The following is a 25,793-nucleotide window of genomic DNA, read 5'->3' on the forward strand; positions in this document are numbered from 1 at the left end:
TTTAAAAGAGAGACAAATTCAAATGACACAACATTGGATATGGTCAGATAATTATATAGGATAATTCAAGAATGCTAGAATGTTCTATTGGTTGAGTAGGACACATAAGAAAACTAGCATCCAACATGTGTGGAGGTTTTTTGAGGCTGGACATGGTAAAGGAGAACATGATGGTGCTGGTGCATGTGTGAAGAGAGCCCTTAGTAAAGAGCAATTAAAATTTGAGGAAAGAGCTAAATTCAAAAATGCACATGAGATTGTCCAATGGTGTAACAAATATTTATACACAGGATCAAGTCAAAACTCTACAATCAAACGTTTCTTCTACCTAGTTGAAGAAAATAGTATCCCTTCAAGATATGATTGTGATACAATTAGTGGTTCAGCTAAATGGCATTCATTTAGGAGTTCAGATTCTAACACTTGGACTATATGGATTAGGGAGCTTGCTTGTTTTTGTCAATTTTGTCTTGCAGGTGAATGGGAAGAATGTGAGAATACAGAATGGGTTGAAGATTGGCAACAAAGATCATTAGCACCTACTAACATGCATTTTGAAGATGATATAGTAAATGAAGGCCAGAATGTTACTTTTGCATCAGAAGACTATGATCATATTTCAGACCTCATAGAACCTGGTATGCACAATTTAATTAGATTTTTTTGCGATCTCATGCTTCAATTTATATAATTTGCATATGTACATGAGTGATTAAAGTGTTTCTATACTTTATCTTATCTTGTGGGACATGTTTATGTTGTTATTGCACCTAGTGATAATGATGAACAGACTGAGTATTGGCTAGCTAGATGTGTGGAACCTAAGAAAAAAATGACATGTCATCAAGTAGACGATGATGGTTTTGAGTATCCAATCAGGTCTGTTGTTGTAGCTGGCACCTGGCTACATAGATACCTAACAAGAAGAAATGGTTTGCTAGGATTTGAAGACTACCAAACCGAAAATAATATTTTACACTATTCTCATTTGGTTGTGGTAACAAATATCAAATTAGAAAGATACAAAGGGAGACCCACCAATAAGGTATTATGGACAATTTCAATGGACGAGCACAAGACAATCATAGATGCATTGCAAAAGAGAGAGGATGCAGATGGTACAGTGGGATGACTACATTTAAATCAAACACATGTAAGTTTTTTCATTATTGTATTATTTTGATATATATGCACTTATATAATTTAATTACATGTATATTTGTGTTGTCAATACCAATTTAGAGAACTTATATACCTCTTATTCAGGTCTCAATTACAATTTATGCAAATTTAAATGTTAAAGTGGATCAAACATCAACATCTTGTGCAATTTCACATAGTAAGTACATACAAATTACACATGTATATATTTACATAGTTCAGATACCTTGAATATTAATTTATGTGTTTATTAACATGTGTGTTTTTGTTTTACATTTTTATTTTACAGGACCTCATTTGAAGAGATGCGTTCAACCAATTTTATGTTTCAAATGAGTTCAGTGAACTATAAATATATCATTGACATTGTCTTACATATATTGTGAAATATGTTGTACAAACTAATTCAAAAATGAGAGTTTACTTCTATTTGAAAGTTAAAGGTATGTGAACTTGATAAATTATTATAAATTAATTGTCAATTTAAGTAATGACCTCCTATTTTGTTCTATTACTTTTACATTCAAGCATGTTTAAATTAATGTTTGTTTGAAGTTTCAAATTACTATTGATTGTAATATTAAAAAAAAGTCACTTGCACATGATAATTTAAAGATCATTACTCATTTTATTGATTATATGTTAGATCATTACTCATTGTACTCATTGTATTGATTATATCTTTCATTACCAAACAACACATTAAGATCACTTATGATGTACATTGTTAGGTACGTTATCCATACATGTGTGTCTTAAGGGGACATGGGAGTCCTAATAAGTCATTATGTCTGTTATATGTTATGATAGGTATTCATATGTTTACTACCACATAATAGGTCTTACTAGGTGATAATGAGTCTTACATTACCAAACAACACATTAAGATCACTCATGATAAATTGTTAGGTATGTTATCAATAAATTTTTTAATCGAGTAGGTCAATTTTATTTGTATGAATTATCTCAATGCATAAATTTGATGTGATATTTATCCAATAATGCTCTATAGATAGTTAAAATTATTGTTCATCTTGCATATATACTTACAAAATGTGTCATATGTTCATGAATACAATATGTCAGAATAAAGAAAATGGTTTGAATATACTTAAAACATGGTGAAACATAGTAATATATGTACTACATATGCAAGCATGATAAGAAATCATAAAAAAATAGTACATGGTCTAACATACATCATAACATGATCTATGAAGTGAAAAAATACATGGTCTAACATACAGTTTTAACTATCCTAACACAAAGTGTACATACATCATAAATAATATATATATACATCATAAAAACACAATCTATAGGTGCCAAAAAGATCTAATCTTTCTAATCAAATGTCCTCTTTGCTCCACATGAAGAGGACTCAGATGGATCATCATGTGTAATATGAGTCATCTCATCATGTCAGACACCCTGTGAGGTAGATGTATCACCCTGTGTAATAGGAGGCACGTCTCATCATGTACTTGCTTAATTGAAATGGGTCTCAAAATCTAGCTTGAAAATAAATTAAATATTTACCACATAATAAAATAAATTATACCACATGAGATGGGTGTCCCTCAGTAACGGGAGGAGGCGCACTGTCAAAACTACCAAATGCAGCAGTGGTGAGGTCCTGTAATTTACAATACATACATTTTTTTAATTTGATTTTAGAGCATAATAAACTATACATTATGTACATAAATCACAATACTGACCTCAAATGACGATGTAGGTACCTCCATCTGGCTAAGTCTTGTGCTCTTAGCAACACTCATGGTGACGTAGTCCTAAAATTATGGATACATAAACGTTTAGTCAAAATTAAATATACATGAATATAATTAGAAAGTACATAATTTGTACACTACATTTTTTATACACTATAAATTAAACATGTATATATAATGTATGTATCATACCTGAGTGGTAGCCAATGTCACAGATGTGTCTACAGGTATGCTAGCACGATAATCATAAGATGGAGTCAAAAATAGACTATACCATGGCCTGTATGGATGAGTTTGATATCCATGCTCATGTTCATAAAATTAAAACACATAAAATATATATACATGTGAGTAAAAATTGTTCAGATTATAAGTTAGTAATAATGTATATACATAAAAATAATACAAATTATTTGTCTTCAGTCAAAAGTTCATACCGCATGTATTTGAGGCTGTGCCTCAGTAGTAACTGGAGTAGGACTTGTACTAACATTAGTATGTGTAGATGCAGACAATCCCTACAAAATCAAATAAAAAGAACATATGAGCACATGTTATTAAATTTGAATTTGAATGTACATTTTTATAGTGTAATTCAAAGTGCATACCGTATAAGGGACGCCAACATTTGTAGGTCTCAAAAAAAGACTATACTGCCTCCTAGGAGGACAGTGTCATCCATCCTTTGTTATTTGAAAAGTAAAAATTAATATAGTTAATATAATTAGACATATATGTATAAAGTAAATAATTATGTGCACTTTATATTTATATTGAAATTAAAAGTTTACCTGCTGCTCTTGACTCTCTCCAGGCTCTCCCTACTGCATGAGGTCAACAAATGATGACATGTCTATCTCGTCACTACTATCACCATGGGCAACGTATACATCATCATCAAAATCTGCACACTCAGCATAATGGCCATCATGTGCTGCACCAGGATCACTCTGGGGGCCTGTGCATATGCCTCCACAACTAGTACAAACATGTCTAGGTGGAGGAGCATGTACCGCCTATGTCCACTATTGTACTAAATTTCCCGAAAGGGCACTCAAATGGATAAAAACAGATGAAATTTCATGATGATGGTGAGGAGCAGGCACAACAGGTGTAGGAAGAGGTACAAGGGGCTCAGCTTGCCTGCAGTTTCTCATTCTATCACTCATCTTTGCCCCAGGCCTATCATGAGGCATCCCTCTACCAACCCCTTGAAATGCTTTCATATCAAAATAGTTGGGTTTCAACCCCAACTCAAACTCAGCCCATAAATTCCTAAGGAAGTACATGGGCACCTCATGATTAGCATGTGGTGGATGGTCAAATACCATCCACCACCGCTCCCAAAAATGTGCTGCTATGCGTAGATGTGTACACCACCTAATGGAAATGTGAGGCTTCTTCTCACTAATTGGTTCACCCATCTTAGGGTTTACAAAATAATGTTGAAAATTTCCTTTACCTATATGCAGGTTATAAACTTCTCTGTATGATAAGCCATCAGAGTAGAAGGCACGCATGCTTTCCCTCCATGATCTAAATGAATCGATGTCTAAATCAAAATGATGAATGGAGTCAACCATGCCTTGCATGCTATCTACAAGACGTAGTAGATGAGGGGGGGGTGCCTCTCACATTGGATAGCCTCTATATCACTCATGAGGTCATTGAGGTTACGCCCGATGGTCTTGCAGAGCTCATCCGTGGTGGGTGGTGGAGGTGTGGGTGGGGGTGGAGGTGGAGGTGGAGGTGGAGGTGGAGGTGGAGGTGGAGATGGAGGTGGCGGAGGTGGGGGTATGGGAGGGGGAGGGGGTGGCGGTGGGTCCATCAAATATAATTTGCATATATATTTAAACAACATAAAACATAAAACACATCAAAAATACATCACAACATAATACATGTATGACAAAATTACTATTTAATAAAATTTAAATCTAAAATTTATCAACTAGATCTATATAAATGCGCATATATTTATTAAAATTATATCAATTAAATAAATAAAGTTAAACACTTAAGTCAAATTAAACATTAAATACTAAATTTTTAAGTATGAACTCATTATGAATTATACATGTTCATGTCTCAGGATGAAACAAAGTTAAGATTATGACAAGGTTATGGTTTACAATTTTGTTATGTTAACAGTTTTCATGATGGCTAAGCTTAAGATTATTATAATGATTGTGATCCTTTAATGTTAGGGAACTTACCTAGGATTATGGTTTTAGTTAAAATTATATTTACCTATATCAGATATTTATTATGGTCCTAAGACGAGAGTTAAGGTTACAATTATCTAATGAAAGCTTAGAGATAGAATTATGATTTGATTAAAAAATATTTATGATTGTAGTTTGAATCCTAACTATTATCTGCTTTTTAACATAAGTAGTTTTCTATCAACAATGACACATCCAACATGAAAAAATATTAAATACCAAGGACAAAGGCAAAGACAATTATGCTATATAGAAAGGATAGAAAAAACTTCACAATTCTTCAAAGAATCTAAAATCTATCACATGACATTATTGTTGTAAAGTAGGTCATATGAAATTCTACAAAAAGCAGTTGATTGATAAAAAAATGTTCTTGGAAAGGTGTCAAAAATGCTCTTGTCATAGAGAATTCAAAGGAGTCAACCTTCTATGCAATCATATGACCATATTACAAACATAATAGAATAGGGAGAAGAACAAAGAGAAAAACCTTGTGTGACACAAGTACAAATCTCAACACTTAAAATAGGCACCCCCATTAACTAAGTCACCTAGGGATGAGGGGAATTTTGGGGCTTTTGGGAATGAGGGGACAATTCTACTATATAGAAAGGATACGAAAAACTTCATGATTCTTCAAAGAATCAAATTCTAAAACTTAACTCATGCATTATTGTTGTAAACCTGGTCATATGAAGTTCTACAAAAAGTAGTTGGCTAATAAAAAACATTCTCTAGAAAGGTGTCGAAAATACTCATGTCATAGAGCACATGCTAACAATTTCTCCATTGTTGATCAGATGATAGAATTATCAGCAAAAGTTTAGATTACATTGCACACAAACAAGATGTTACAAGAAAACTAGGACAAGACAATGGCACTAATTCTAAAGGTATGTTCTGACTTCTTGTCACATTTTGGAATAACCATGTAAAATTCACCTTTGGCATTTACATTAGAAAGTGGGAAAAGATGTAAAGGTGAAAATATAAGAAGTTGCATATAATGTGTAAAGTATATTGAGTATATATGTATGGGGAAGCACCATCATATTATGTACATATACAAGTATTGAGATAAACATCTCTTACAAAAGCAATTTCAGAAGATCTGAAAAATAGAGTATGGCACCAAGTTGAAAACCTTCTTGCAAACTATAAGTGTAGATCATGTTAGGTAATGAACTAATTTACATGTGAACCCTATCCCTAACCATATAATAGTCCTAATTCTAATCATAATCCATAATTCATTACCTTATGAAGCTTTGGCTATCCATTTTATTGCCAAAGTAATCCCTTGGCTATCCACAAAATGGTCCTAATAGATTTATATAGAAGACCAAATTGATTTAAATAAAATGAGCAGGAAGAAGACAAACTTACACCCAATATTCAAGGAGAGAATCTTTTAACATACTTGAATTCTACCAACCAAAGTGAGATAATTAGAGTTCCAGTTGTTGAGTTTTCCAAAGATTTTCTTGTTGATATAAAGACACATTTCATTTATATGTTAGGGTTTACTACAGATGGAATCCCTAGGTACCTAACCACTTAATTATGAAATCTCCATCCAATACCATATTTACTACACAAGGTAGGGGACTCAATATTTAGCCCCAATAAGATAGATGTAGAGACATAAATCGTACTAACTGATACAAAGAAAAGAGGTCCAATTTGATCATTAAATGACTCGTGTTGCACTCTTCTAGCTTAAAAAGAATACAAATATATTATCAAAAAACTATGTACATTAGATACTTATTAATTATTTAGAGAGTAGATCCTCTATCTTTTAGAGACAACTAGTTATCTCTAAGGGGATAATGTAATGAGTCAATGTTCAACAATAAAAAATAAAGAGTATGGAAGAGGACACCCTTTCATAATTGATCTAGAGAGTCCTAAAAATTATGATCTAACCCCATTAATTTCTTTTCTAAAACCTTGACACCAATCATAAGAGAGGACACCATTTGACATTTAATATTGGATGGAGGGCTTGCAACATCATCATAGTGAAACTCCATTCGACCCTTTTGTAGACATTTTCATAATCAATTACTAGAGCATACCTAAACTCTATCCTAGATATGTTTCTCAATCCAAAGTCTTCCAATAGGTTATCAAGTTCTCCTATATGCATAAATATCCTTAACAAAACACTTTTGTGTAGGGTTAATGATCTTGGGTAGGATATCTTCTAGTCTAGAGGCTAAGACCTTGGCAATAATTATTTTGTATGATACACATTTAGGAGTGTCCTGTCTCTAATTTTTAATGAGATTCTTATCTCCCCTTGGGGATCAATTGATTACTTGACCTAGGGATTTTATGAGCCCTCTGTTGATCACTTGATCAATTTTATGAGCCCTCCATTGATTACTTGACGTAGGGATTTCTCATTACTAATTTTTTGGATGGAGGAGTTGATTTATGATACAAATGGTTTTATCACTTGGAATAATGCATCTTCATTCTAGGAATGATGGTTCTCATTTTATCCCTATCTTCTAAATCATTTTGAACTATCATCGTCTTCTAACCAAAAAAATTGATAGTAAAATTAGGAAAAAGATCTTACTATATATATCACTAGGGGGTGGGTATTTCTTTTTATAGAATAAGGCAATATTTTGTTATGTGGCCTTCCATTCTGCAAAGGTAATAAAAATTTAGGCTACCCATCCAAGGGTCTAGTCTGGGCTCCTACTCGCACTAATGTGGACACCTCCACCTCTTGATGGTCGGGGAGGGTTACTTAATTAGATGCCTAATTCGTTCAAGTCTCTTCTAATTTTTTTACGATGTATCATTTTGAGACCTTGATATCAATGCTTAATTAGTTACAGGATTAGGGTTCAATTTGGTTTGTATTGTTTGATTAGTTTTACATGCTTAGGTTTCAATTAGGACAAGAGTTAATAAATTGAATTAAGTTTTAAAGTGCTAAATTTGGTTTTAGATATAGAATTATAGTTAGAGCTTTTAGATTAAAAACCAACATTAATTCCAAAAAGTTAGGTTTGAATTTTGTTTTAAAGTGTTCAATTTATTATTGAGTTCTAGTTTAGGGTGATTTGGTTTAGTCTTAAGGTCAACGTTCAACTTGGTTCAATCTTCTAGGGTAATGGTTCAATTTGGTTAATGGTTGGGGAAAGGATTTTTAAGGTTAAATTCAAGGTTTCTACTCTTAAGTTGGGATATATAATTAGGTTTATGATCATGGTTTAATTCAATTTGGTTTATAAGTATAATATTAATTAGTTAAGGGCCAGGGTTACCTTTCAATCTTAGGGTTTGACATTTATAAAATTAGTACTCAAGGTAAGATAGGAAAGTTATTTAATTATTTATATATTACCTGGTGTAGGTTTTAGTAAATTAAGATTACTTAGGTTAAGATGATAGTAAGGGTTATGATTAGAGTTAAATTCAATACAAATTGACATTATAGAACTAATCCTAAATGACACCTAGCCAAAGGATCCAAAGAACTAATCAAAATTTTTACTAAGCAAGCAATAACATACATACAATAATTTACATTTATATTGAACATAAGAGATTGCATTCCTTAATGAGCACATTTACATTTCATTTTTAAATAATTATAAACTACTAAAAGTAAAATAAATAACACATCCACATGAAAGTTCATATTAACTACTTCAATTCAATCCATTTAAATAATTTATATACATTTGTTCCGAATGCCACTTGGCAAATTAATTCAGAATGCACAATCATCCACTATACATGTCACATGGTATGAAAGGCTGAAAGAATATACATTTATAGAATAGTTTACATCATCCATTTTCGATCCATGAAACAAAGTACAATACAACTTAAGTAAAATCATTTTAAATAATATAAGTTTTTTGTTTGGATCCCTTGGCCGGCTATTATGTGATTAAGTATTTTATATATGTTTAGGGTTTTATTTATATGGTTAGGTTGAGATTATAGTTTAAACAATGAATTTAGGTCGAGGTTATAGTTAAAACAAGGTCGAGGTTATATGGTTTTAGGTTGAGGTTGTAGTTAAAACAAGGTCAAGGTTATATTTATTTGTAAAATTACATGTTTAAACAATAAATTTACATCTAATCTAATCATTCGACATTGTAATAAATACATAAATTAAATACATTTCAAAACATCTAAAATAATAATTTTTTAAATAAACATTTACGAAACTATATTTTAATTAACAAATACAAAAATTTAAACATTTAAGTTCATTAACAATGTAAATTTACAATTTTACGTACATATTAAAAGTGAAAAAATAATAAATTAACATACATATTAAAAGTGAAAAAATAATAAATTAACATACATATTAAATTGAAAATTGAAAAAAATAAAGTAAAATAGTATAAAACATATTAAAATATCTGTGTATCGAAAACTAGCAGCAAGGGGGTAGTCGGTAGGCCTGAAAAATGGGCTCCCGTATGCGTCTCTAATCGGGCTCCCATTTTTGAGGTCATGAAAATGACCTCAAAAATGCCAAAAAAGTGCTTATATAAACTTTTACAAATTGGGTACCCAATTTGTAAAAAATCGAGTACTCAATTTTTAAGCAGTCGGGTACCCAATTTTTTAAAACTCGGGTACTCAATTCTTAAAAAGGTAGGCGCCCGATAGTTAAGCGGCTCGGGCACTCGATCCATTTTAAATATCGGGTACCTGATTTTTAAAATTTGGCTTGGGTGCCCGAAGCGTAATTTTAGAAACGGGTACCCAATTTTTTAAAAATCGGGTACCCGTTTATGAGAAGTACAATTTTGCAGATCTGACTTCCGCAGAATTGTGACCCAACTTCTTGCGGTCACCCACTAGTATAGTTGTCAAAAAGAAATAGTAGGACCTGATCTAATAAAAATTTACAACTCACTTCTAGATTGAAAATATATGGTTGAATCCTTTATTCTTCTTGGCATTCATATTCTTCAACTTTGATAGCTTGTTCACCCTTCAAGTATTCATCCCCTTAATCCTTCTTGCTTTTAATGCCAATTGTAGTCTCTTCTCTTTGGCCAATAGATGAAGTAATAACCTAGACTCCTCATCTTCCTTAGGTTCTTGCACATTATAACCTTTTCTTCTAGTCATTTATCTCTAAAAATAGAGAATTTAGATCTTTTGCCACTTAACCACAATCATCAATTTTAGGGATAGGTAAGATTCAATGAATCTACCCACTTTTCCATTTGAGTTTCTCTAGAAATTCCTCTACAATATTCTTTGAATTCACCATAAAAAGGTTTACCTTGAATTCTATGCATGTAGCTCATCATATCCATCTTCCACATGCTTCACATAATTCAAGAAATCAAATTTGTTGGCTTAGATTCATCAAATCTTTGATTTAACATTGTTTTCTATCACTTGGAATCTATACTCTTATGTCACTTGGTCAACACTAGTTTACTCAGAAAACATTAAAGTTTATTGATGCTCAACACTAACTAAACTTTACTTGGCATATACTAACTTTCACTTGGCTTGCACTGCTTGTCATCTTGCTCTGTACCTCTTGATTTTCACTTAGCTTCTATTGTTTCCTACTTGGCTTGCACTACTTACTTGGCAAGGCTTCGCAGGTACTTTTCTTACTTGATCTTCTTCCAATATGTGCTTGAGTAATCTTTCATTGTAGACTTTAAAGAGACAAACAATACAATATAATATCAATGTATTACTTGGTCTTTGTTCTCCTTTTATACACCAAATAACTCAATCTATCTTTGGGTCCTCTTGTTATCTCCTCTTTTCAAATCCTCTTCATGAATAAACCACATGATAGCATTCATACCAAAAAGAATTTGTCTTACCAGCAAGTAGCAGGTTTGACATCATTGACAAAATAATGATTTTTCCATTATAGATTCTACACTTCAAAAGAATATCTTTTCCAAAAAAATTTTGTTCCATATTACTCATAGACCCATTACATTGACTTGTATTGATGATTTAAAAAAAAAAGTGCATGGAAACATATAATAAGAAAATCCAATTATAACTTAAATAAGAAATAATGGTAGGTCATTTTCTTCAAGAAGTTTAAAAAACTTTACCCATCTTTTTTACTATAGAGATTTTGAGAAAAATCTAAAATAATTCATTTACAATAATAATAATAATAATAATAATATAGATCAATTCCTTTCTACCAAAATTGTTATTGGAATTTAAGAAAAATGGCTTTAAGATGATATTATAAGAATATAATGATCAAAGAAGTATGTTGAAAGAAAATTTCATATAGTACCATCAGTCATTGGTTGCATATCTGCAAGGATTGCATTTTTTCATCTAGCCTGCTACTTTGCAATTATTAACACTCCTTCCTCTAGCATACTTTGCAACACAAATACCTTTTCATTCTACAATGAGAACACGCCCATTCATAAAGAATGATATTTAAAAAAAAAAAACTTCTTATCCTAAATACTCTCAAATTAAGATAAAAAATAATATAAGTGTGCTTGATTCAAAACAAATTATAATCCTCATCTGATTTGATGCCTTAGCACCAAAGCACTCCTATCATAAAGTAAAGTACACAGAGTACTAGTTAGTAAAAATTATAGTATTAATGACTACTCATAACACAAAATGATGTTGAATAAAAAAACAAATTGCATGAATGAAGGATCATAGAAAAAAATTGATAAGATACCTATGCCCAATCTAAGATGTTTACATGATATAAAACTGATCTACCAATAGCATGCCAAGTACCATAGAATGAGATTTATGGGCATTTTTTTCTACAAACAAATCCCAACATCCTACCACTTCTCTAAGATAGTATGAATATATTCCAAATCCTACCATACCTTCAATTATAGATCTCTATCACCCCAACCCTACACACTCAGAATTAAATCCAAAGTACACTTGTAAACAATTTTTGTTGTGCAATTATGTACTAAATCTTTTATTTGTATTCAAATTTCCCATTAATAATTTTGAAACTTAAATAAAATTGATACTATCATTAGGTGTTAGGAATGTGCAAGACAATTAATTTTCATAATGGGTTAAAAGAAGACAAAAAATAATGGATGAAGAGAGGCCTAATATAATCTCATAAAAATGATAATATTATCTATAGTCATAAGAAACATGAATGATGAATTTATACCTTAACCTTCCAATTTCAATTACCAAAACATTTCTTTTAAGCTTTAACTAAAGCAAGAAAACAACCATATGTCTTCATACTACCCTTAGATTTTTCTTGGGCATTCTAAATATTAGCTTTTGTTCAAAGTAGCTCTCCCTACTCCCACTTTCTAGTTTGACCCAATGCTGCATCTATAACTATTTATGGCTTAGAGTACATTTTTTGCACTAAGAGTATAAGAGAAATAAGTCTTGGTACTTTTATTGATGTGCCTCCTTCCATCTTCTAATATATGTAGTCAAATGAAGAGATCAAAAACCAAAAAAATATAATACACCATATTATATCTTCCAATCAATATTCTTTCAAAGAAATGAAATTTCTATGTATTCAAATGAAGAGATCAAAAACCAAAAAAAATATTGTACACCATATAATCACTTCCAATCAATATTCTCTCAATTTCATTCAACAAAGTGACTATGTAAACAACATGAACATCAATAAAGAGAAATCAAGAAACTTTTAATAATCATAACTTGTATTACATCAATCATGCCCCTTTGGCATTGACCATTCTCTTCTTTATAAAACTTTTCCTCTTTTAAATATTGACTAACTACCCAAACAATGCCCAAATCAACTGTATCTAGCATCTATAACTTTATGGAGATTGGGGTTGTCTTGGAAACAAGCTATCCAAGGCACAATCAGATTCAAACCAACCTTAGGACACCGATCCAAGGGAACTTCATTTAAGAATTTCATTCCTTCTTCAATTAAACAAACTCCTCCCTCATTTTTTGTTAGTTGCAATTATTTTAGCTTTTACATGTAATAATTTTAGCAAAGATATATATTTGATTGTTGACTATAGCCTAGTCGATTTTTTTTCAATCTATCATTTTCCCCAAAAATTTTGATCTTACCTCTTCAAGGCTTCACACACTTTTCCTCTGGTTTTTATTTTAACCATTGTTGTCAAGTTGGAGTTAGTAATTTTTACTAAAATGGAATTATGCTTGGGAAAAGATTTTGGTTGTCAATATTTTGCAAGGGGGGAAAAATTCTAAGATTCTATTGATTGAGAATCTTGTGAAATCTACCCCCCCACACCCTTTTTTATGATTTCAGCTTGTTTTTCTCAAATTTTTGCTATATTTTTGGCATGTTTTTTCATTCAATAGATCATTTCTATCCCCTTGATTCATTTACATTTCTCCACTCCATATCCCCTTTTGTTGATTTTAGATTACAGTCTACCCTTCTAGTCATTTAGAATTTGCCTCGATTAGGGTAGAGATTTTAGAATGTCAAAATTAAGAGAAGGATGAATTTGAAGAACTATAGAGATTTGAGATTATGAAGAGGGTGGGAATTTTGATTTTCTCAATTTCCCCTCTTTGGAATGTTTCATCTTGTCAATTCAAGCTTCAGGATTGCTTTCAAGGCTTACTTTTCATGACTTTCAATATGATTTACATCTCCAATTTACTCAAATTTTATTACTTTCTTACTTCTATAGTGTCTAGGTTCCTCCAATTGTGGAAGGGAATTTTTAGTCATATACAACTTCCACTCTTCAATTTTAAGATAACTCCTTCACACCTATACAGAACTGATAATGCTCATTTCGTGACACCAGTTGCACATTAATATTATCTTGCCTTATTTGATGTTTTTTTGTATGACTTAACACTTCTTTACAAATGAAAATGTTCATTTATAATAACTAAAGTGATTTCATTAATAACCATAATACCTTAGGTCTATCTTTATTACTTATCATAAAAAGTTTTTATAATGATATTGTGTGGAAAAATGAAACAACATGGAGTTGTGATGTGGAGCCTAATTAGACTCAGAGGTTTATTCGACACAATTTTCTTCCCAAATTATTTCTATGGGGGTTTGGGGGTAGCACCCCTAAGACAAGGTCAAGGGACAATGCCCCTACGAGGTCCTAGAGTAGTGACCTAGGTTCACTCCCTATCATAGTATAGGGTGGGGTTAAGTGGCAATGCCCCCGTAGAGCTTTTTGGGGGCAAACAAAGCCAAAAATGCCTTTATATTGTAAAAGATGTTGGCTGCTATTTTCCTACGAGATGACTTATTCCAGCCCTAATTGTGTAAGTGGTAAAAGGCTTGTATATAAAGGCTTAGGGTTAGGGATTTTAATAATGTGTGATCCAAAAATTGGTTCTTGTAGTGGTATTGAGTTGTAAGGGATTACAGATCATAATCAAGTTGTAATCACTAGATAATAATAATATTGAACTTGCTATTGGTGGATGTATCCCAAGGATTGGGTGAAGCACATTAAACCTTGGTGTCTTGTGTTCTCTTATGTGTGATCTATTATTTTTTGATATGTGTTATATTTGCATGTAATTGTTATTTCTATATGAGGTTAATCCTAAAAACGTGTATCAGAGCTAGATGGCCATCATTTTTTAAGCTAGAACATCATCATTTTTTTTAGTGATCCTCTGTAGGACAGCCTTAAGGTTGAGTGGGAGCGATGACAGGTGAGGGTAAGCTGAGGGTTGACAAGTTTATTGGGCAGAACCTTCAGTTATGGAAGATGCAAATGGAGGAGTATCTATATCAAAAGGATTTATGGAAGCCATTGGAAGAAAAAACTAAAACTAGGGAACAATGACAAATGAGGAATGGGTGATTTTAGATAGAAAGGCACTTGGAAGCATCTAGTTATGTCTGGCACCTTTGGTGACATTTAATATTACAAAAGTGAAGAGGATTGAAGACTTGATGGAAACCCTAGCAAAATTGTATGAAAAGCCTTCCATTTCAAACAAGGTATTTCTCATGAAGCAATTATTTAATATGAAGACAACAAAATGTGGATCTATTGTGGATCATTTAAATAAGTTCAATAATGTTACTAGTCAGTTACCTTCTGTAGGTATTATATTTAATGAAGAAATTAGGGCTTTCTTGATTTTGTGTTCTTTGCCTCAAAGTTGTAGTGGCTTGGTAATGGTTATAAGGAATTCTATTTCTAGATCTAATACCCTAAAATATGATGATGTGATTGGTGTTATTTTAAGTGAGGAAACTTGTAGGAAAACCTCAGGTGTCCAATCTTCATTAAGAAGTGCTTTGAATGCACAAAGCAGAGGCAAAATGACTGAGAGAGGAAATAATTCCAAAAATATGGGAAATCAAGAGGAAAGTCAAAGGGGAAGAGGTTTCAATCCAGAGGATAGAGAGATTGCTGGTACTGTGATAAAAAAGGGTATAAGAAGAAAGATTACTAGAATCGAAAGAACAATGAAGGAGATAAACTGGAAGGGAATAAGGAGGAAAATGTGGTAAGTAACAAATTTGAAGAGGATGCTTTGCTTCTGTCTTTAGAAAGTGTTGATGATTCATGGGTTTTAGATTTTGGTGCTTCATTTCATGCTACACCTCATAGAGGTTATTTTATTGATTATGTCCAAGGAGATTTTGGGCCTATTTATTTTGGGGATAATGAACCCTATCAGATTGTTGGAAAGGGAAAAGTTAAGATTAAGTTGTAGAATGGGAATCATTGGCTACTACATAAGGTAAGACATGTTCCATGGTTGATAGGAATTTAATTTCAGTAGGCCAAATCAATGATGAAAGTTGTTTAGTTACTCTTAATGATAAAAATTTGAAGGTTTCAAAGGGTTCCCTTTAGTAGAAAAATGTGTGAAAATAGGCACCTTATATCTTTTTATAGGTCATATTGTTCCTTCTACTTTTATTGTTTCAAAGAAAAATGAATGTTCAAGAATAGTTCCTATAGTTGAGCAAGAAGAACAAATAGCTATTGTAGATTTTAATACAACAATATGGCACAACAGACTTGGGCACATGAGCGAGAAAGCATGAAAGTACTTCATTCAAAGAATGTTTTACCAAGTTTGAAATGTATCAATATGGATTTCTATGAAAGTTGTGTGGATGGAAAACAAAAGAGAGTGAGCTTTGTGATGACTGGGAAGGAAAAGAAAGGTGAGAGATTAGAGCTTGTACATACAGATGTATGGGGACTAGCTTAGGTATCTTCCCTTTGTGGCTCTCATTATTATGTTAAATTTATTGATGATGCAACTAGAAAAGTATGGGTTTATTTCCTTAGGTAGAAATCTAATGTATTTTAGACTTTTAAGAAATGGAAATGCTTGGTGGAAAATGAGATTGGAAAGAAATTAAAATGTCTCAAATTTGATAATGGTGTGAGCATTACAGTCATAAATTTGAATATTATTTCCCCATTAATGGTATTCATAGACAAAAAACTATTCCAAGGACTCCACAGGAAACAAAGTAGTTGAACACATGAACCTAACTATAATGGAGCGTGCAAGAAGAATGAGGTTGCATGTAGGGTTTCCCTTAAACATGTGGACAAAGGACATTAATACTACTATATATTTGATTAATAGAGGTCCCTCTACTACTTTGGGTTGTGCTATTCTAGAGGAAGGATGGATTGGTAAGAAGGTGAGTTACTCTTTTCTCAAAACCTTCAGTTGTGAAACATTTTCTTATATAGATTCTGAAAATACAACCAAGCTAGAAGCTAAGTCAAAGAAATGTGTATTTGTTGGATACAACATTAATAAATTTGGTTATGTTCTTTGGGATTTTAAAAATTATAAAATTGTAAGAAGTAGGGATGTCATATTCAATGAGAAAGTGTTGTACAAAGATCTATTGCAGCAACATGAGAAGAAAGAAGATAATTATGTAGTGCTAGATGATACTACAAAAGATGATGTTCCAACAATTCCTCATGATCTACAACAACTGCAAGAACACATACCACACACCCTAGTGAATGTTAGATACTCAACAAGGCTAAGTAGACCTCCAAAAAGATTTTCTCCTTCTTTCTACTCTTTTTTACTTACTAATGCTATTGAACCAAAATGTATGATGAAGTTGTGCATGTTGATACAAAGATTTAGTTGGAGTCTGCAATGAAAGATGAAATTGAATCTTTGTTGAAAAATAAGACATGAAATTCATGCAAGTTGCCTATAGGTAAAAGGGCTTTATAGAATAAATGAGTTTATAGGTTAAAAGAAGAGGATGGAGATAAGAAAAGATTTAAATCCATATTAGTGGTAAAAGCATTTGCACAAAAAAAAGGCATTGATTTTGATGAGATATTTTTTCCTGTTGTTAAAATGACTTCTATTCACACTATTTTAAGTATTGTTGCTATTGAAGATTTTCATTTGGAGTAGTTTGATGTTAAAAAAACCTTTCTTCCTGGTGATTTGGATGAAGAGATATATATGGCACAACCAAAGGGATTTGAGGTCAAAGGTAAGGAGAACTTAGTGTGTAGATTGAAGAAAATTTATATGACTTGAAGCAAGTGCCCCGGCAATGGTATCTAAAATTTGGCAGGTTTATGCATGAGCATGGATATAATAGGTGTCATTTATATCATTGTGTTTATTTTTAGAGGTTATATGATGATAGCTACACTATTTTATGTTTATATGTTGATGATATGCTTGTAGTTGGGTCTAACATGGATCACATTAAGGGGCTGAAATTCTAGTTAGCACATGCATTTTCTATGAAGAATTTGGGGGAAAAAAAATAAATACTTGGTATGAAGATTTGCAAAGATAGGAAGAATAGGAAATTTACATTATCTCAGGTTGATTATATTGTGAAGGTGTTGCAACATTTCTCTATGGAGAATGCTAAAGTTGTCAACACACCTTTACCTAGTCATTTTAAGTTGACTAAGGAGACATGTCCCAAGACACAAGAAGAGGAGGATAAGATGTCTAAGGTACCTTATGTTTTAGCTGTAGGAAGCTTGATGTATGCTATGGTATGTACAAGGCTAGATATTGCACATGCAATGGGAGTTGTTAGCAGGTATATGAGTCATCTAGGAATTGAACATTGGAATGTAGTTAAATGGATTCTTAGATATTTGAGAGGTATATCTAGTAAGTATCTATAGTTTTGGGGCTCTACTACTAATTTTTAGGGATATGTTGACTCAGATTTGGTAGGGAATATTGATAACGGGTGGAGTACTATAGGTTATGTATTTACTATTGGTGGGGCAGCCATAAGCTAGGTTTCTAGATTTTAGAAGGTTAATGCTTTATCCACTACAAAGGTTGAGTATGTTGTTTCTATAGACGTAGCCAAGGAGATGATATGGCTTCAGTTCTTCATGGAAGAATTGGGACATCTATAGAGGGATAAATATTTGTTCATAGATAGCTGGAGTGTCATTCATCTTGCAAAGAATTCAATTTTGCATTCAAAGAGTAAGCATATATAGTTGTGATACCATTTCATTTGGTTCATTTTGGATGATGGATAGTTAAAGTTGGAGAAGATACATACAAATGACAATGCAATAGATATGTTTACAAAGGCAGTAACAAGGGAGAAGCCGAACTCCTCTTCAACTTTAGTTTGTCTTGTCGATTGAACAAAATAAAAGAATAATAGTCTAAGATGGTTTGATATTCTAGTGGGAGCTACAGGTTTAGCAGTGCTATGATTACTCTCCAAGTGGGAGATTTTTGTGATGTGGAGCCTAATAAAATTCAGAGGATTATTTGGCACAATTTTCTCCCCATATTATTTCTACGGGGGTTTGGAGGTAGCACCCCCAAGATGGGGTCAAGAGGTAGCACCCCTACAAGGTCTTAGGGCAGCACCCTGGGTGCACTCCCTATCATAGTATAGGATAGGGTCGAGTGGAAATGCCCCCGTGGGGGTTTTTAGGGGCATTGCTCTCAAATCCAAAAATGCCCATATATTGTAAAAGGTTTCGGTTTCTATTTTCCTACTAGACAACTTATTCTAGCCCTAATTATGTAAGTAGTGAAAAGCTTGTATAAAATGGCTTAGGGTTAGGGATTTTAATAATGTGTAATGTGAACATTGGTTCTTGGGATAGTATTGAGTTGTAGGGGATTACAGATTGTAATTAGGTTGTAATCACTAGATAATAATAATATTGAACTTGTTGTTGGTGGACGTTGCCCAGGGATTGGGTGAACCACATTAAATCTTGGTGTCTTGTGTTCTTTTATGTGCAATTTATTATTTTCTAATATTGGCTATACTTGCATGTAACTATTATTTATATCTGAGGTTAATCCTAACACATGGAACATAATAGTAAGGAGTTGTTTTCAATAGAGTAATTATACAACATGAATTTCCTTATGTATTAAAAACTTATCTTGGATTGAAGAGTTAACATATTTTACAATGACTTGCACAATAAAATATCTAAAGTGATATCTCTAATGATAGGATAGTGTAGCCACTAACCACCACACTCATAATTACAATCTTGAGATGGTCTTGCACCTACAATACTACAAACAAGGACTTAATTCTAGTAGGCATTTGGAAATACACAAGAGATATAAAATTAACTAAGATTAGCTACAATGACAAACACAACATTATAAAATTCTCCAAGAGCTTTTAGAGGGTTATGAGAAAGATTACATTACAATTAATACTTTATAATTCAATTTAAAAAGGGTCCTCTTAGACATTATCATATTTAGGATCTCTTAAATATTTAGTTTAATTTAAATAATTTAAAAATCTTTGGGATATTAAAATAATGTATAGAGAATAGTGAAAAATAATTAAACAATACAGTATATTTTGTTGATATTTGTAATATCAAATATCCACAATACTTGATATAATTTTTTTAGCATAATTAGTAAGCTAATGTATACTATAAATAGTAAATAATAAAGCTATCCAGAAGAAATTAAGTCACTAATAAAACAACCATCTATTGACCCATTATTGAAACAAGCCAACTTTAAAGTTTCAACCCTATTTTATTGATTTTGATTTATCTCTATGTAGAGATGCTAAAATCTTCCAATAATTTTCATTTTTTCTTTTTCCAAGCTAATAGTTCACACAATCATGTATGTGTGTTATTTATATTTGCATCCAACTATAAGTCTAGGTTAAGAAAGGAAGAAATAAATATTTCTTGATTGGTACAAGAAAATAGAATCAAATGAAGTTGATATTGTTTGGAAAGTTACTTAAGAATAAAAAGGCTATATATTGTTTGTAGATAGGTATCAATTATGATTCTAATCCACAATTAGTCATTGACCCATTTAAAAATAAATAAAACCCTCTAATAAAACTCATAAATAGAGGATCAAACTGGATTTGTAGCATTAATAAGTTTCATAGAAATTTGAGGTCCATAATATTGGTAGGATAGTGAGAGAACTCTTTGAATTTCATAGTTTTGCAAAATTTCTTGATTGAGTTGCAAAGTTTTAGCATCATGTAATCTAGTGCAAAAAAATAATCTTGATCAAGTTATCAAGATTTTTTAATGCATTTATTAGTTACTCTCGATAGGAAGGAATACTTATGCATCTATTAGATGAATAATAGTTGATTACTTCAACCAATAAAATTTTAGAATTAATCATTAATTAATCCTTTCCTAAAGTATGCCACATATTTCATAATTTTTATATATTTTTTAAATTAAAAAATAACTAATTATCTAAGATTTCATTTGCTACCACCAAAAAAGGCAAGGAAAAATATCATTTTCCAAATTGAACTTAGATAGAAAATTTAAGTATTGAACAACAATGGTATTCATTTTCCATTAAATGTCATATTTATGTGGGAAATTTGATATGGATCATTTTGAATTTTTTAATCCTTTTTTTTTGCACGATCTATACCTATCGGCTAGTCACTAAAAATATGACATGATTTCCTTTAATGCAATTTGTTTATTAAATTGAAAATTAAAAACTCATTCCAAACAACTTTGAAATTAATTATTAAATTGTTAAAATAATTTAATTGAAGAATTTAGTCGGTTGCATAGATGCTTCCTCTCTATTGATGCCCCCATCTGCATCATCCAATTTTTTGTGTTTACCTTAGCTCAAATCAAAAGTTTTGAAAAATTTTGTGAAGTCTTAAAATGATGGCTTCCTGACGACTCTAGAAGGTTTACATCTTATTTTGGCACCATTTATTAGCACCCTCAATCCCCACCATCTACTAGAAATGGACCCAATGAGGATTTTCCTGGTACACATTCTTCCACTCGTCCTCCACTCACTCCAATCATCACCACCCACCATTCTAAAACTACTTGATGGAAAAACATGAATTGGGTGGAGATAAATTGATAAATTGAGTGTTTATATCTTTTTCTTTTTTTGTTCCTTTTATTTTGTTTCTTCTTTCCCTCACCATTTTCTTGTCATCATTCTACGGTAGCCACAAATTAGAAAATCAAAATTAGTAAGGTATGTACAAGATCATGGTGGGCCAAAAACTTGCAATGTGGGAAAAAACTAATCCAAGAATGTCCAAAAGTGATTTGAAATTTTCTCTAAATTGTTTTCACCAATCCTAATACCAAAGGAAAAAAAAATACCAAGACATATTAGGTATCCAATATATTAGATACCTGATATCTCCCTCTCAAATACATAAAGGAATCAAATGGAAAATGGAGGTTTGAGATTGAAAGTTGAGGATAGGTCCTCATTATGCCCACCATCAGCCATCTAAAGTATTTGAACTATTACAAATGGTATATTCATTTGTGTGTTATAATATATTCATATTATACTTTATTATATTATATTATATTATATTATGTTATATTATGTTATATTATATTATAACGTGTTATATTATATTATATTATAATATGAATTATATTCTATAATATTATAATTGATTGTATGGGTCAAACCTATGACACCTTTCAACACATTTGATTGCAACATAAGTACCTAGGTGTCTTACGACCCCTAGGGATATATTCTAATTGATCATATGGGTTAAAAGTGGTCATAGGTTAAACTATGACTCCTTTTGACACATTTGATGATAACATATGTCCCTAGGGGTCCTAGGACCCCTAGGGACATATTCCAAGTGAACACATGGGTTGGAAGGGGGTCCTAGGTTACCCTACAACCCCATTCGATAAGTTTGATGACAAAAAATATACCTAGGGGTCCGAAAACCCTAGGGACATATTATAATTAATTGTATGGGTCAAAAGAGGGAGTGGGGTCATAGGTTACCCTCTAACCCATTTTGACATATTTGATGATCTAACAAATGTCCCTAGGGGTCTTAAGACCCCTAGTGCCATATTATAATTGCTAGTATGGGTCAAAAGGTGTCATAGCTTAACCTATGACCTCTTTCAACACATTTGATGATAATATATCTCCCTAGGGATCCTACAAACCCTAGGGAAAAATATTGTATTCATCGTATAGGTTAAAAGGGTGGGCTACTCTAGTTGATATAACATAGCTGACAAAAGAAGTAATTTGTTGATCGGGTAGTCACTTTGAATATTGGCCGAAGAGGCTGATAGGCCTCTGGCAATCTTGCTCTACGTAGGTGGGTGGTGGGCCTGCATAGAACCATGTAACTAGCTTGAAGCAAAGATGCAAAGAATAGTGAAATAGGTTTGCAACCCTAACAATGACCCCTTTCAACACATTTGATGATAATATATAGCCCTAGGGATCCTACGACCCATAGGGACACATTTTAATTGATTGTATGGATCAAAAGGGTTCACAGGTTAACATATAACCCCTTTCGACACATTTGATGACAACAAATGTCCCTAGGACTCCTGAGACCACTAAGAACATAGTCTATTTGATCATATTGATCAAAAGGGATGAAAGGCTAACATACAAACCCCTTTCAACAAATTTGGTGACAACATATGTTCCTAGGGTTCCTAGGACCCCTACAAACATATTCTAATTGATCATATGGGTCAAAGTAGGTCATAGGATAATCTATGTCAATGTTTGACACATTTCATGACAAAATACATCCCTAAGAGTCCTAGAACCCCTAGGGACATATTCTAATTGCTCGTATTTGGTATATTTGATGACTATATATGTCCCTACGGGTCCTAGGACAACTAGGGACATATGTTGTGTTGATCATATGAGTCCAAAGGGGTCATAGGTTAACCTATGAACTTGTTAAATATAGTTGATGACAACACATGTCCCTAGGGTTCCTAGGACCGCTAGGGACATATTCTAATTGATTGTATGCATCGAATGGGATCATAGGTTAACCTATGACCCTTTTTAACATATTGGATGATAACATATGTCTCTAGGGTTCCTAGGATCCTTACAAACATATTGTAATTGATGATATGAGTCAAAAGGGGTCATAGTTTAACCTATGACCCCTTTTGACACATTTGATATTAACATATGTCACTAGGGGTCTTAAGACCCCTAGGTACATATTCTAATTGACCGTATGGCTCAAAAGGGTTCATAGGTTAACCTATGACCCTTTTCAACACATTTGATGATAACATATGTCCATAGGGGCCCTAGGATAACTAAAGAAATATTTCATATCAATCATATGGTTCAATAGGGGTCATAGGTTAAACTGTAACCCATTTTGACATGTTGATGACTGCAAATGTCCCCAGGGGTCCTAAGATGTATAGGGACATACGATGCCTTGATCATATGGGTTGAAAGGGATCATCAGTTAATCTATGACCCCTTTCAACACATTTGATGACAATATATGTCCCTAGGTGTTCGAGGATCCCTAGGAACATATCTTGTATGCATTGAAAGGAAATATCAATTAACTTATGACCCCTTTTGACATATTTGATGACAACATATGTCCCTAGGGGTCCTAGGACCCTTAGGGACATATTTTGTGTTGATCATATGGGTTGAAAGAATTCATAGGTTAACCTATGACCCCATTCCACACATTTGATGACAATATATGTCCCTAGGGGTTCTAGGACACCTAAGAACATATTTGAATTGCTCATATGGGTCAAAAGGGGTCATAAGTTGGCCTATAACCCCATTTGACATATTTGATGACAACATATGTCCCTAGGGGTCCCAAGACCCCCAGGGACATATTTTAATTGATTTTATGGGTCGAAAAGGACCACATGTTAAGCTATGACTCCTTTTGACACATTTGATAATAACATATATCCCCTTGGGTCCTAAGATCCCTAGTGACATATTCTAATTGATCATATCGGTTGGAAGCAGTCATAGGTTAACCTATGACTCCTTTCGACACATTTGATGATAACATATATCCCTAGGGGTCTTAGGATACCTAGGGACATATTCTAATTGTCTGTATGGGTTGAAAGGGGTCATATGTTAACCTATGAACTCTTTCAACACATTTGATGAAGACATATGTCCCTAGGGATCCTAGGACCCCTATGGACATATTCTAATTTCTCATATGGGTCGAACCATTTCAAAACATTTGATGATAATATAAGTCCTTCTAATTGATTGTATGGGTCAAAAGGGGTCATAGGTTAACCTATGACACCTATTGACACAATTAATGAAAATATATGTCCCTAGGGGTCCCATGACCCCTAGGAAAACATTCTAATTAATCATATGGGTCGAAAGTGGTCATAAGTTATCTTATGAACCCATTTGACACATTTGATGACAACATATGTCCCTAGGGGTTCTATGATCCCTAGAAACATATTCTATTTGATCATATGGGTTGAAAGAACCTATGACCCCTTTTGACACATTTAATGAAAACATATATTCCTAGGAGTCCTAGGGACATATGTTGTATTGATCGTATGGGTTGAAACTAGTCATAGGTTAACCTATGACCCCTTTTGACACATTTGATGTCAACATATGTCCCTAAGGGTCTTAGGACCCCCAAGGACATATTCTACTTGATCGTATGGGTGAAAAGGGGTCATCAGTTAACCTGTGACCCCTTTTGACACATTTCATGACAATATATGTCCCTTGGGGTCCTAGGACCCCTAGGGACATATTCTAATTGATTGTATTGGTTGAAAGGGGTCATAAGTTAACCTATGATGCTTTTTGACACATTTGATGATAACATACATATTTTGTATCATATAATTTAATATAATTTCATTTTATAATATAATATAATATAAGATGATATAGTAGAATAGAATATAATTTTTATTATACTATAACATAATATAATATAATATAATATAATATAATATAATATACTACATTATATTAAAATATAATATATAATAATATAATCTAATATATTATAATTTAATATAATATATTATAATAAAAATATAATATGAATATATTGTAACACACAAACAAAAATACCATTTGTAATATTTCAACCACCTCACATGGATTAGGGATGGGATTATGAGGACCATTCCTCAACTTTCAATCCCAACCATCCATTTTAAATTTGGTTCCCTTACATATTCAGGCAGGAGTTATCATGTATTGGATACCTGATATATCACATATCCAATTAGGCTTGATAATGAGCAAGCCTCCTTGGTCAACTCAAAAAATTCGATTTCTCCTCATTTAGGTGACTTCTAGACTCCGAGGAGGTACCTAATGACTTTTCATATGATTGATTGTTAAAATGAAGAGGTTCCTTTGAGGA

Source organism: Cupressus sempervirens, chromosome 11 (assembly GCF_028749045.1).
Source record: "Cupressus sempervirens isolate cs-2001-9-10 chromosome 11, ASM2874904v1, whole genome shotgun sequence".
NCBI lineage: Eukaryota > Viridiplantae > Streptophyta > Pinopsida > Cupressales > Cupressaceae > Cupressus > Cupressus sempervirens.